Source organism: Austrofundulus limnaeus, unplaced genomic scaffold (genome assembly GCF_001266775.1).
Source record: "Austrofundulus limnaeus strain Quisiro unplaced genomic scaffold, Austrofundulus_limnaeus-1.0 Scaffold561, whole genome shotgun sequence".
In the NCBI taxonomy this organism is placed as follows: domain Eukaryota; kingdom Metazoa; phylum Chordata; class Actinopteri; order Cyprinodontiformes; family Rivulidae; genus Austrofundulus; species Austrofundulus limnaeus.
In genome coordinates, this window is record NW_013952963.1 from 120,888 (window position 1) to 134,722 (window position 13,835).

A 13,835-nucleotide genomic window follows, 5' to 3' on the forward strand; every position below is an offset into this window, starting at 1 on the left:
GATTTGGCCTCTGTCTCTTTAAAAACCTCCTACCATTTCAGACACTCCCATTTCGGCACATCATCACAACGTGCTGAAACGGGAGGGGAGGGGTGCTCTGTGGGGGAGCTCGGCTGTAGACCGAGTTCCAGGGAGGAGCTTTGTACAAATGGGCGGAGCGTTGTACCCAGCTCCACATGACTATCACAGGCGATCCAAGGATTTCCCAAACGTGCATGAATGAGTCAAATCAACACTCTGGGTATAATTTGTTTAGATTCCAGCATGATATCAAGCTCAAAAAAGTTGATTTTTTTTTTTAAATTAAAAATAATGTATTTACAATGCAGGCCTGGCACAGGCCAAAGACACTTGAGCAAAGCAAAAGGGCAAATACACAAAATAAACAATTTGAATGATAAACACACAACAGTATGTTAAAACACAACAGGTAGTTAGAAAAGTTAAACTAGAAAATCACTGATTTAATGTTGTCTAGTCTTGATCGTTCTACAAAACAAAAGCTAAACCAAAATTAGGTCCAAAAAAGCAACACTTTGCAGATGAAAGAAGTCTAACATTAGTTTTGACATCAGCTTTTATTTTCTGTGCATGCCAACCCAGCTTCCTGGAACAAGTTTTTACGTAATCTGATACTTGATTTGATTTGATTTAATGATTTAACAGGAAAAGATTAATAAAAATCTAGCCTGACTCAGCATAATTGCTGTTTTACAGCAGGTTCCTGTTCTGCAGCACATATTATATTATAAACATTTAAGATATTTAGAGTTGGGATGTTTTACATTGCTTTGCACCAAAGCACATTGGTTTATTTTATCATTTAAACAAAGCTGTGTGGTGCTGGTTTGATACAGAACAGACAAGCATCTGCACATCATTCATTTTATGTACATACTATATCGTGCAATCTGTAAATATTTCCTGTAGGACATGCATTCCTAAGAAGACATTCCTGACACAAACTTCTTCAATTTCTAAAATAAATCCTACTCTCCTCAAAGTCCTCCCTGGACTTAATCACAAATGTTCCAACAAAGAAGTCTTTACTTTCAAATAAGCATATTACTTCAAAATGTACTCACTGCTAATGACTGCCACACTGTACACCTTACAGTCAAAAATGCTCAGCAACTCTTTGACACAGTTATTAACTTCATAAAAACCAGTGCAGAACAGTGTTTCAAATAAATCGCCAATTACCATTAAAGTCTCAGTTARAACTAATTTAAATATTGCCAGTAATGTCCAGATTTCCTTACAAAAAACAATGTTTTCTAGCAAAATGATCTTTAATATACCATTATGGAATATATGGAATATTTAATATACCATTATGGAATATATGGAATATTTAATATACCATTATGGAATATATGGAATATTTAATAAACCATTATAGAATGAATACCATTATGTGATTAATATTCCAATGTAAACCATTTAAAATGAACATGACTAATACAGTGTACTACAGTAACACAAGCATGTAACACTGAGCTCAACAACGTGTCATGTTTGAAATAAGTCCACAGTAAAATCAACAAAAAGTTCCCAAATTTTTCAAAGTTCAATTATTAAGACTATTTTATTTCCTGCAAAACAGAAATGGATTATACATTTTGACTCCTTCAAAGCCTCTTGTTGTTAATTAAGAATCTTAAGTCCCCCCCAAAAAAGCTGCAGCTTTCCCTTCACATATTTATCCTGAGATTATATTAACTCTGGTTCACGTTGATGTGGACTATTTCTGCCCAGCGTATGGTCTTTTCTCTTCTCTAGAACATTATCAGATCTGTGTGTGTTTTCCAGTTCAAACAGGTCTTTAACCTTCACTTTTCCTGTGGGATCGCAGCAATGCTTCCAGGCAAACTGGGACTAAACACACACTAACCCACACAAACCCAAACACACACACACGCACAGATAKATTTGCATACACAGAGAGCAACATTCATTGTGAACAACTGCGTGGACATTTCTCAAAGCAGCAACACATGGTTCCCTTTAAAGGAAACAATATGTCTTGGACTGAATTCAGTCACTTGACGTTCATTCTGAAGAAATTGGATARTGTGTGTATTTATAGAGTCGGAGATCAGCCCTTCTGTCTGAACAGCAGAGAAAAGCATGAGAATATAAAGCTATTTTGACCTTATCGTGCAGATTTGTGTCTTCCTCTGTCAGAAAAAAAMCCTCTTAAAAATAAATGATACAATTCCTGTGCATGAAGTGAAACCCTCAGTATGTTCCAGTAGAATTGCTTTAAAGTGGAACAAAAGCAGGGAGAGGACAGATTACATTTATCAGCCTGTCAGAGGGATTATAGAACAGAAAAACACACCTTTGTTTTACTTTTGAGRTGTCTTTTTATTTAGATGCTCCTTTTTTGCTACTTTGTCATTTGTGTTTTTTTATATATAAATAATTTGATTAATTTCCTGTTCTCTAAAGCCTGCAGCATCCAAAACCCAATTGATTATTGCCATTTCCCAAATGAACAAAGGGTTAAACCGACACGATGAGTCTCTGAAGGCCCTGTCACACTAACATTTTAAACAACTTTTGCCAATAGGAAAGTTTGTCCAACACTAAAGATGTCTAAGCTAAAGATGGAATTAAAAAAAAACTAATTTTTGAAATACAAACAATTAGATTGGATTTGTAGCTGATATGAGTAAAATAGTCATAAAAAAGTTTCATAAGTCAGCATAAGTTTTCTGAAACTTTATAGTGTAGCGGGGCCTTAAGGAATTTTTTGCTTCATCACATTAATTCTAGAAAAGGATTACAGATTAACTTATAAATCTGAATAGAATACAATTGTTTTTTAATGTGTTTGAAATATAAAACATTTGATTTAAATCTGCCTGTCTGTTAGTGAAATWTCTCAACAGCTGCACTTTTGATTCTCAAAAAGTATTGTGTTTGTGTGTTTGTGTAATCCATGATAGCCACCACAGCCAGCCAACCTTAGAAAACACAAAATACGCCAGTAACTCAGCCAGGTTTCAGATATTAACTTAAAATTTGGTGTGGTAGTAGCTAAGCATAACTCACAATACATGCTTTCAGCACTACACTCTGTGCAATATTTTCACTTAAGACTTTGGCATCATTTACTCACATCAAACCTCTCTGTATAGGTTTTATTTGTTTGTTATCAAAATATTTCATAAACCACTGAACAGAAAATAATGAAACTTTCAGAAATAAAACATTTCCCACAATCATAATTGTACCTTCTTATGCACATCCCTGTTTTGTTTTTTTGTTTTTTTTGATAACTAATTGGACATAAATAGCTAAATAAAAGTCTAAATTAGGATAACTGAGTATTCAACCAAATTATTAGTGATGTCCTGCAGATACTGATAGAATAAAATGCACACAGACTCTGTATGCAGAAGAAGTTCTTACCGTTCAAACACAAGCAGCTTCTCAGCAGAACCATTGAGAACGAGTAATGACCAAATCCAGGCAGGAGGAGGAGGAGAAGTAATCCAAACTCTGACAGAAGTCTCACTCCCTTTAAGTCTGAGTGTTTATAAATCTGCTGAGAAAAAAAAAAGGCAAAAGGAAAGAAGTCAGGAGTGGAATCAGTGCTTAATCTTTATCCAGCTGCACCGTGAGTTGGGTGCAGGTTTCTCTGAGAACTGGGAYGCACAGAGATCAGAATACAGCTTAGTGGAAGATCAGGTTCTGATATGAGTTTGAACACACAGAAGACAAGTGGGCTGGACCTGAGCATGCAAGCGTGGTCGATCTTGATGCGTCTGARGTAGATTGGATTACATACAAATTAGATGCTTCATTGTGTTTGTGGTTGTTGGAACATTAGATTTGGGCTTTAAACATGAACATTTAAGATTTTATATTTCACGTCTATCATTCACACAAGTCAGAATATTATTTGATTGAAAATTAAACATTTTCAGTTGATTAAATTATAAAGTGGTTCTCATGACCACTTGGGTTATTAGTGTGTTGATACGAGAGGTTTATTTGCTGCTATTAGAATGTTTGCACACACCCAACAGTCACTCGCCACTTTATTAGACACGCGTGTTCAATTACTTGTTAACACAAATAGTTGGTCAGCCAATCACATGCAGCAGTATTTCAGAAACAGATGATTAGAGCTGCACAACATCGTCTGAGCATCGTCTGAGCATCGTCATCGCGGTGTACGTGTGGTAGGGAAAGCAGGCAAATTCAAACAACACGTGAACCATAAGTCGTTGCACGAAGAGGTCAGATTTTACCGCTTTACTTATGTAAACTGAAACCAAGCTCAACACAATGGTAAACTGTTGGGTTTGTTTGTTGGTAAAAGTCAATTCATGTTTGCACGTGATAGAAGAAAACGTGTACAAGTTCCAGCACAAGAGAGGCAACTAGACATGGGTTTTTACTATGTAAAAACAAGTGTGCATTGCCTTGTAGCATGCCATTGCCTGCTGCTTGAACTGTGACCAAGTTGAAACGTGTTTGCTGATCAAGTACCAGCTTGTGTCTGCCAAGTCAGCAGTTGTTTGTAATGAGGGTAATTGTGTGAGAATATGACAATTAGAAAATATGTAGCTGTAATGAAACATTTTGTTTATGGCTGGGATTGAACCCTGATCTCCTGCATTTTCATGCAGCCCATAGTGAACACTAGCCYATAGTGTTCACCATGAGACTATAGTAGCTGTCGCAGTAAGCTCTCCCAGTGTTAAGTTTGTATGATTGCTGAAAGAGGCCAAATTGCCAATGCAGTTGTTGACACTAAACTGCAATATATTACAACAATAAAGGAATATTAGGACAATATTATAGTGAAATATCAAAATACAATCATGTTTGTATTGTAAACACTKAACTACTGAGTTTAAATATTATTAAACTATGGTGCAGTACTGAGTAGATACAGCATGGGGCAGAATTGGACCAATGCAAGGCTCCATTGACTTCCATTATTTGATTTTAAACATTAATATTTCAAAAACTATAAGTGGTACAGGCACCAAAAGGCATAGCAATCATTTGGCACAGGAGTTTTACAGATATAAATTACAATGACATCTCTAGGACAAAGTATGCAGGAGGAGAAGTGTGCCAAAGTGAAGATGACTTGGATGGGAAACGAATCACAATAGTGTGCATTGCATTGGCAATGCACACTGATAAAAGAACAAGAATATCTCTGAAATACAGACAAACACACTTGTAATTAGGGCTGCCACAAATTATTATTTTTATGGTAGTTTATTCACTGATTATTTTTTTTCAATTAGTCAACTAATTGGATCAGACGTTAATTGAATATAAAACTTATAGCTTATCACGCCAGAATGCAGCTGCTATTATAGAACCATCGTTAGATTTTAGCTATATGCTAACTAAAGATAATAGCTGTGGAAAGCAAGTTCTGCCTTGCACATATGCATTGCACATGTTTCTCTTTCATTTTCTTAAAATGACCCCACACTTGTGAGCTCCATTGCCAGGTAGCCATGATACCAGAGCCTGTCTGCATAATGTCTTGTGACGTCCACGGTTATCACAGTCATCGACTATTTTAATCATCGATTAGTCGTCGACTAGTCAACTAATCATGGCAGCCCTACTTGTAATGCACAAAAAATAGGTGCGTGTGTGCAGGCTCATCTTCCACAAGATGACAGCAAAACTTAAAATGATATTCAAATCAGTTGTTGAAAATTCCTTGCAATAAATATATCGCAACAAAACAAATGTCATGTCAGGTACCAAACTTTTTCCAATATTGTGCAACCTTATGGCTGATTTTCATGTAGGGATGCACAGATATGAAAATTTCAGCCGATAAAGATATCCGATATAATTATTGCTGTTATGGCTGATAACCAATATTTACCGATATTACACAAACACACAAATATTATACATATACGCACAAACAYAAGTCTTTTTTTGATATGGTAAATAAACAACCAGACCTCTGACATGACTCTGCTTCAGTTATTCCTGACTATGCAGCATCAATATCACTATCATGATCAAACAGATGCTGCTCAACCAACCAGCTCCCCTTCCAAAACAGAAACACAAAGATAAAAAGTGGGAAATCAATATCGGACTTTAATATCGGCCCAGTTTTACATATCTGACCGATACGATATTCTAAAAAATGGCCAATATTGGCCGATACTGATATTAATGCCGATTTATCGTGCATCCCTATTTTTATGTGCAACCATCAAGGGTTTACAAAGACTCAAATCATGTCTTTCCAATTTCTTACTGGCCAATACTGGTGAACCAGTCCAAAAATGTACACAACAGTTTGCCTTCAGGCCCAGGCTGCCCTGCAAAAGACATCTGCAATCTCAATGGGATTTGCCTGCTTAAATAACGGTAAAACAGAAATAAAAAAAATAGCTTCAGTTTTCAGATTTTAGTCTACAGGAGTGTCCTCACTCTGTTCTGATACACAGCTGGAACTTCAACAAATCGTCTTCACCATCGCTAAACGCATGAATGCACCTAGTTGCCGCCATGCGATTGACGACCCATTCATTCAAATCAGGTGTGTTGGAGCAGAGAAACCACTAAAACAAGCAGGATCGATGCCTCCGAGGACCAAGGTTGGACACCATTGCCCTTTATACAAGTGTGGAGCGTGTTCACAATCATCTAAACTGCTCAAGTTTGCATTAAATTCTTTTCAGACTTTGAGTCCAACCCAACTAAACAGAAGACATGCACATCAAACAAYTGGATGACACTACTCTGTTGAGATTGAAAAGATAAAAACTTGTCTGACTGTGTAAAACAAAGAAGAGCTCAAATTACAGATGTTGCTTTGAGAGTTTAAAAGAGAAGAAGCCTGGGGGGGAAAAAAGCACACATGCCTCGCATTTAATAATCTCTGTACATGTAAGGTTTTTTTATATATATAAATATTTCACAAATTTCACACCACTTGCATAATATTTCACTCTGCTTTGTTTCCAAAAAAATAGAAAAAAAAAAAAGAAAAAAAAAGTCATGTCCTGCTGTGGTACTCGGCTGTAATTAGCTGCCTAATGATCCGCCTGATAAGAGTGTAAAGAAATTACATTTTGTTTCAACATCTCATTGCAGGCACATTTGTACAAAATTCAGAGTATTGGAAAAAAATACTTTTGAATTTTTTTTCACTAAACAGTCACATGAAACTTGACAATTTCAGAATTATCACAAAGTGAAAAAGACCAGGAAAAAAAAAACAGAAGAAACAGAAAATCGTAATTAGTATAGAACCCAAAACGACAGCAGTGTCTTTCATACTTTACCTCAGATGATGATTTTAGCTCTCGAACGCTCGATTCTGTTTTCCCACAAACCAATTCTTAATTCTCTTTATTMTGTCAGCAAACAGGAGCAAAGAAACCAGAAGCCACACAGGAGAAATGTGCTGCTGACAATCCTTCCTACAGATTTACCCTAAACTTTTCATTTATTTCACAGCTGACACATAGAGCCTCTTCACGTCATTACCCAGAAGCCCCTGCTGCGTATCCCTGACATGCGAGCTCACGGAGAGAACCGGGTCGGCTCATTAACGACCTGCAGCCTGAAATATGTTTTATGTTTTCATGCTGAAATTCACACAACAGCCAAATTGAGACCAAATCAATTTGTCTCCATTAAAATCTTGTACAGCCACACACACACACACACACACACACACACACACACACACACACACACACAATCCTGTTCACTCTCCACTTGGTTCGAGCTGCCTTAGCTTTCAGCCAATATGAGAAGAAATTTCAGTGACTGTAATTCTGAAAAAAAAGGGGGGGATTCAGGGATTATCTGGGGTAAGAAATAACAGAAGGAAGATTGAAGCTGACAAATTAATGTCAAATACTCTTTTGTGTGGATGTGAGAACACACATGTTCTACTTGGGAATGAAATAAATGAAAAGTTATTCAAGTTTCAGAGATTAACAAACATTACCTGGTGATGAAGGCAAAAAAATCACATGTGCTTGCCTGTGTTTTTGTGTGTGTTCATAAACTCTCATTAAGCTAGACAAATTTTAAGGAAAGTGTCCTGGATGTACAGCTACAACTAATGCACCACAACTCTTGATGGTTATCACAGGTAATTGACAGTAGCTTACATAAAAAAGTTTGTACCTGGGTCAATTTTTGTGAGTGAGTGGACCGTTTTATTATTGTATTAAAAAAATGTCCAACCAAGGACTGGGTTTGCAAATTAGCCATGTGGCAAGAAAACCTTTGTTCAAAATAATTGTTGCTTTGTTTTTTACTGTGCTGTCCTTGATTAAATAAACTTTAATGAAAATCCTCTAAAGGGTGTCCTAAGATGCTCCCAGGATGGGAAAGATCCATCAGAGTTCTGGGTCTGCTGCTGGGATTCCTCTAAATGAGAAGTGACTGGAAAACTTTAAAAACTGAGGGAGATATCTGATGCCTGAAACACCRCCTTAAAGAGGGAGCCCATTTCAGCCACTCTTTCCATCATAATCCACATCACATGACCATGAGTTGGGATTGGAATGTAGATGGACCAGTAATCCAGTGCTTTGCTTTTTTGGCTCAGCTCCTTCACCATGACTGACCGGAGCACTTGTGACAAGAAACTCCAATTGAGGCAGACTCACCTCCAAACCAGAGAGAGCCGTAGCCTCGGACTTACAGGGACTGACTTAATCACACTCAGCCCAACAAGCACACGCCGAAGGTCAGGGCTCGAGGACGCCAACAAAACCAAACCATGTGCAAAAAGCAGAGACGAGACCTTACGGTTCCCATCCCTGACACCCTTCTCTCCATGCACTCTAACATGTTCACAAACTGAAAATGGGATCTGAGAGGAGGAGCAGGCCCAGAATCCAACCAGCACTTGGACCAAGCTTGACCTTGTGACAAGGATGCAGACATAGCTCTGCTTTGGTTATAGAGGCAAACAGACAGCCTTGAGAAACAATGCTTCTGGGAACACCAGCAGAAATGAGCAGTAATTACAAAATAATCCCAGTTTAAGAATTAAACTCTRAATATTAGAAGAAAACACAGTAAATATTTATTTAAAACCAATAGATGAAAACTTAGTGTTGGACGTGACTCATTTGTTACATGTTTTTGTGTTTGTGTTCATTTTATTAACGGTGGTTCAGTTCACCAGATRACTACTAACAAGATTGTGCCTAAACTATTTCCCAGAAGAAATGCGAAGGTGGAAATGTAAGAATTTAAGATAACTGTGTCTGAGTTGGGATTTTTCCTGAGTACTTTCTGTCCACCTTTCAGTTTGTTGTGTCTCTGGTTGTCAGACAGAATATTAATGACTCTCTTCAAGGGTTTCAGACGCTTGTGTGTCTACACCTCCAAACACACACGCCACAGACAGGAGTGCGAAATTTATTTTATTTTATTCACTAATCCTCCTTAAAATCAGCAGCAAAAATGGTTGCTGTGTTAGAGTATTTTAGGACAATCTTAAAAACAATATCAGATACTTTAAGACCTCAGGAAATYGGGTCAACTWGCATCAAATGAATATGTCTTGTTTTTTCATTGTGTTCTTGACGGATTGAGTTCAAGCTAATTATTTACTGTTTTGGTTTTGTGCCATTAAAAGCAAAATGCTGAAGAATCAGATCCAAAAAATTGAGTGTTATGTTTGACATTATTGCAGATGGTTTTGTAAAGTTTGGGTTTAAATCTCCACTACATTTAAAACAACACGCTTAGACATGAAATGAGTTTGCTTATAATAATTAGCTTTAAGAAAAATACATAATTTTCATGTTTGTACAAAAGTGACATTTTATATTCAAGTAAAATGGCTAATGCAGCAGGGGTGGAGCCATGGGTGTGGCACATGACTGGCCACCCCAGCTGCCACCCCCAAATGATTGACAAGTAGACGTGGGGATCAAATGTGGCAATAAAAAATGTTAAGTTTGGGCAAAAACAGAGTAAATATCCATCAAAAAGCTGTGTTATATGGTGTAGGGAAAACCTTTTAGTGAAGAAAAAAACTTTTCTAAGCCACTGAATTAATAGAAAGCAGCAACTCCACGATAGCAAAATTTCATCTCAATGTGTATAAAAATATTTGATTTGTTACCATTTAAAATTAGCTGTAGTAGCCATCTTGGACTTTGCATTTGCATTGAGATTTGGTTAAAGATTATTCTTGGCTACTACTATATTAATTTTCATCTGTGTTTTTAATGGCTGAATTACAGCCTTGTGTAAAACTTGTATGGTGGTTAGCTTAAATTAGGATAGCAATCATTCTTGGCTACACCTCAACAAGTTTCAGCTCAAAACATCTAAAAACCGTTGAATTAGAGTCATTTGAAATTGGCTGTGGCAGCCATCTTGAATTTTCAAATCTCGAGTATTTTTTTATGTGTGCCCTCCTAAATGGCTTCTTTGCCACTTTTGTGCCACCCCTTGCAAAAAAGTCTAGCCCCTGTATTGAAGTAAAAAATGACTGAAAGAGCTTTATTTTTTAACGTGTTTATGATTGTGTTTTCTTTTCTTATTTCTCATGTAATCAGGTTTAGCTTCAGCTTTTCTGTTAATTAAGAACTGAAAGAAGTTGTCTGCAGTGGGAGGGGAAAAAAAAGACTACATCTCCAAAACGCTGGCAGCAAGTGGCTCGATGAAGCAATCAAGAGCTTTGCATTAGAGCAGAACACAGACTGAAGAGCCTCGGTCATTATTTTTGCAAATGAAGTGACATTATTATCAGACTGCAGTCCAGATAAGTGACTCTCTCTGTTCACTTCATTTCTGAGCATCCCGACTCAGCAGTAAGGCCTGGAAGCCATCATCAGGAGGTTTAGACGTGGGCTGTAGGACTCTGTCATGTCAGTAATGTGATGACAAAGAACCTGGAGGACTGGCAGAGAGTGAGGAGGGAAGCTGAGTTATGGTTGGCAATGGCTGGAAAGCAAAAGAGCTGCAAAGACAAGGGAGTTCAGACAGAGAGCGGGAAAACTGGTCAGCAGGCAAGAACCCCATTTTTTAGATGTAAAAGAAGAGACCGAGATGAAAAAAATAAAATTAAAAAAATTTTTTTGCAAAGCGAAGTGGATGAGGCAAACCTACTGGGAGCTCTCAGCCAAATTCTTTCATGCAAACGCTGTGGTTGAATCAGATTTGATTGTCATTTGATTGCCACCTCGCAGCGCTGAATTTTCCAAGACCATTCTGTTCCATCTGAACGGGACTTTGAAAAATAAAAAGATGCCCTGCTTTACGGAGACATGCACTGCTACAAATATCAAATTAAGAAATTTAAAATACTGCGACACATAGGGAATTTAAGACTCCAAATCCAACACAAGTATTGTATTGTCCTTGYTTTGTTTTCATGAGGAAAACTTCAGATAAAAACAGAAGCAGGACTGAAAGAACACAATTTCCATGAATTYTACCTCATTAAATTGGGTTTTGTCAGTAAATGGCAGTAAACACTCAATTTTCTTTGTCAGTCAAAAATTTAACAAGCCGTGTTAATGGTTTATTGTTGAGAAGAATGTTACTCAGTGAATTTTATCACCTTGTTTCTTGCACTCAAATCTATTATAAAAATAGGAACAAATACAACGTTAACCCTGGATTTACACTGCCTGTGGCTCCGCTGCAAAGCAGAGASGTGCTCTAAAAAAGGATGAATACTAACAAACTCAAACTGAATTGCCTAAATGCCACGGTCATTAATGATGTATTTCCAGTAAAATTCTTGCCACACACATCCCTTCCACTTCCTGCTTACTGCTTTGTTTTTAGCGTAAGCTCTTAGAACTAGTCGGTGAAAAAGTCACAAAAGTTAAAGTATCTGTGATCTACTGGTATAAAACGTGAGTTCTGTTGTGTGCCGTTGTGTCCACTAACCAGCAGGTACAATAGAGTAGTTAGTTTTTATCCATTTTCCTCTAGAGGAGGAAGGTGACAGCTGTAGATCATAGCATTACAGGGAAAACTTAGCTATAAAAGATCACGCTTGCGTTTGTAATCGGCATTTCTAATCTGAGGATATTCAAGAGCCAGCATCAGAAATAAGATGGAGGTTACAAAAGGGAAATGTACATTTATCCCCTTTTACTGCCAAGACAAGAGAGGAAAGACCACCTCATAGCTAGGAGGAAGCTAACACAGCAGCCAGAACAGGTAGGTGTTTGTGTGCGTTTGTGTTGTACAGAGTTTGAAATGTTTTTAGGCAACTTTGTCATGAGTTTTATGCCAAAGTAAAAATTGTTAGAGTGTATATTACAGCGTAAACAAAACGCGAGCGACGAGCGAGGGCCCCTCCCCCCGAGCACCGAGAGCCACAGAACCTCCGCCTGATAATCATTACGTTTTCAGTTCACCTACGTCGAGGAAAACGATCCAAACCATACAATACCATCAATTTTAAGCCTAGACTCTGCTCTTTCCAACAATATAAGTGTCACAGCTCCATGTGAAAAATTCACAGAACAAGCAGCCAAGGAATAGTGAAAAAGGCTAAATTCTGGAACCATAAATACGAACATTTTTCCTTTGTTTTTATGGCTTTAATCCACTTTGGAGTGATTTATTCCCACTTGGCTGGACCTGYACGTCTCCTGTGTTAATGTTGGTACATGTAATATGCTAATTCTGTACTGTGGAGATCATTAAGAGTCGTTGTCGGGTGAAAAGAATCTTTCACTAACACTGTGTTGACCGCGAACCGGAAGTGATCGGAGTGGCACCAAGCGCTGGACCGGATGTCCGTGGCATTAAGGCTATTTGGACACATAAGGGTGTCTTCTTCTTCTATGTTTACATTGCTCATCAAGCAGGCAAGCCTTCACTGCCGCCCACATTCAGAAGTCACAGTACGAGGGGCGGGGTTCACCCTGAACAAGTCCAGCTTATTTATATTTCCTCTATAACCTGTCAAGAAATATTTTCTGCCTGTCAGCTGGAGGAGCAAACAGTTCCTCAAAGAAAAGCCATAAAAAACCCTAAAAGCCAAAGAGTTTTTAAAATACGTATATAAAAAAGCCCCTAATAAATAATAGCTGACTATCAGTTGAAAGTGATATTTCCTCAGCATGTTGTTCATGCATGCTGTGAAATATTGTTGCCGTTCTGACAGCGAGGTGGTTCCTCTGCTGCCAGTTAAACAGAAAAGAATTCATTCCAAAACTCCAGCAGCAGACTGAATCTAATCCAGAGCATGAAAAGCTGCAGGGATCCAGCGCAGTCCCACCCGGTCCTGCTTCACGCTCGCACAGTCTGCATCCTCTGCGGGTTAATAAGTGTAAATCGGCTGCCTGTGTCTGCAGGGAAACTGTCAGATCTGTCACCTCATGCAGATTTACAGCACCGGCGCTACACCCTCAGCAGGGTTGTCGCACACACTCACAATGCTTTTTTTTCTTTTTTTACGTGTGGCAGCTTTTAATCTGACCTCTCAGTTTTAAGCATATATCTCACGATTCACACGCTCACAGAATTATACAAGGCTTGTAATGAATGCTTTAGTGTAGATAAGGATGCCAGTAAAAAAAAAACAATAATACTTACATGTTAGGTGAAATGTAACAATCAGCAATTTCTCCTATCTAAATCAACACAAACGCTAATGCACTTTTTATTTTCCAAATGGCATTCAGCTTAAATAAAAACCAGTTATTAGAACAGATGACCTAAATGACCAATCTGAGTAGTGTGTTAGTGAAAGCCCAAACATTCTGGGAAATATATTGGCAAACTAGGTTATTTTATTAAAAGATAATAATGAAAAATAACCTCCCAGGCTTAGGAAAATGTCTTCAAAATAATAATAAAAAAATCAATAA

The 13,835-nt window shown here is 37.7% G+C and overlaps 1 protein-coding gene across 1 annotated transcript in view; it reads right to left on the minus strand.

Annotated features, from left to right (window-relative positions):
- The window catches only part of LOC106530806 (semaphorin-6D), a gene marked incomplete at both ends in the record, with an annotated part of 126,542 nt that overhangs the window by 84,492 nt on the left and 28,215 nt on the right, over window positions 1-13,835 (minus strand). The window contains 1 exon segment of the mRNA XM_014026514.1: window positions 3,421-3,556.